The sequence below is a fragment of the Trichosurus vulpecula genome, chromosome 1 (genome assembly GCF_011100635.1).
Source record: "Trichosurus vulpecula isolate mTriVul1 chromosome 1, mTriVul1.pri, whole genome shotgun sequence".
NCBI classification, from domain to species: Eukaryota; Metazoa; Chordata; class Mammalia; order Diprotodontia; family Phalangeridae; genus Trichosurus; species Trichosurus vulpecula.
The window spans coordinates 432,347,161-432,348,952 of NC_050573.1; the positions used below are offsets into that span (position 1 = coordinate 432,347,161).

General features: G+C 38.2%; 1 pseudogene; it reads right to left on the bottom strand.

The window, feature by feature from the left end:
* Positions 1–825: 825 nt before the first annotated feature.
* Positions 826–1,178, bottom strand: LOC118834507 (annotated as a pseudogene).
* Positions 1,179–1,792: the final 614 nt, after the last annotated feature.

The following is a 1,792-nucleotide window of genomic DNA, read 5'->3' on the forward strand; positions in this document are numbered from 1 at the left end:
AAATAAGGTGGTGCCAGTATACTTAGAGAGAAAGGGTTGGATGAAAGAGATGTTTTGGAGGTAGAAACAGCAATATTTGGCAACTGATGGGATACGTAGCCTGAGAGAGAGTGAGAACTTGAGAATCAAGCTGAGATTAAAAACCTGAGAGGCTGGAAGAATCCTGGTGCTTTTGATAGAAATAAGGAAGTTTGAAAGAGAGGGAAACTTGGGGAGAAAGATATTGGGTTCTGTTTTGGAAATGTTGAGTTTGAGTTATCTCTGGGACATCCGATTTCAAATATTCAAGATCCTGGTTGCCGCTCTTTCCATGCTCCCACCAATCCAGGCACAAACACTTCCTCTAGAGGTTCCCTAACAATTGGGCATTCCCATAGCCTTTGCTCTGTATTCTATCACTTCACACATGTGCATGGCTGACTCGGTCACTTTAGGCACTTTTCCACCCTCTCAGTTACAACACTCATCTTTCTATCGCTCACTTAATAAATTTTCTGCACACCTTTATAACACATGCAGGAACTGGGTCACATATCAAATGATCACCACACCAGCATTAGGGCAACATATTGATACCATTTAAACTGCTGAGGAATTTGTACACTTACCTAAGAGCTGTGAGAAGATGCCTGTCACTGCTGCTTTCTTTTCAGAGTTATCAACTTGGGTATCCCTGGAGTTTAACAATCTCTCTTTCATGACAGATATCTATCTATCTATCTGTCTATCTATCTATCTATCTATCTATCTAATCAATCAATCTATCTATCTATCTTTTTTTTACCTTTGCAAAAAATGTGTAATTTTATTTAATCAGTTCATATTCTAGATCCTTGAGGGATAGAGCATCACTTGGATCCCGTGTCCAATGGCCTTGGCAGGAAGATTGCTTCTGAATTTGGCCCGAACCATTCCACTGTTTCCATGAGCCTGAGTAACTTTTCTCCAGATAACTCTTGTTCTGTTTGGTTTCCCACCAGGAGTCACTGTATTGTTTTTGGCTTTGTATACACAAGCACATCTCTTGCCCAAATAGAATTCAGTTTCATCCCGAGCATAGACTCCTTCAATTTTCAGAAGAGCTGTATGTTCCCTCTGGTTTCATAGGCCTCACTTGTAGCCAGCAAAAATGGCCTTGGACCACAGTCTTCCAGACATTTTGCTGTTATAGAAGTCCTGTTTCCACTGGGTCTCTCAGGCTCCAAGATGGAGGAAAAAGCTATCTATCTATTATCTATCGTATCTATCTATCTATCCATCCATCTATCTATCTACATATATGTGTGTGTGTGTATTTTTTTGAGATAGGGTAGAGTAGTGGATAGAGAGTGTACTTGGAATTGGGAAGAACTGGGTTTGAATCCTTTCACAAATACTTGCTATGTGACCTTTGGCAAGTCATTCAACCTTTGATTCTTAGTTCCCTCATCTGTAAAATGGGGTTAAAATATTGTTTACCTCATAGTATCAGTGAGAGGATCAAGTGAGATAAGGTGCTTTATAAACTCTAAAATACTGTGTAAATGTGAGCTATTATTGTTTTTGTTCCTAAAATGGGAGACAAACATCATTATTCTTAAATGATTTTTATTAGATTAATAATAATAAATGATTATTTATTAGGGCAATTTAATATATGCTTCAAGTTCTCACAAGCGAAGATGGAACTTTTATTCTTTGATAGTTAAAATTCACCTCTTTAATACATCTTTTTACTTTTGTATTGCCCCTTGCACCATCCCTGACTTCATGGCTGTAGGCTAATCTGAGTTATTTGAATCAAGGTTCTTTC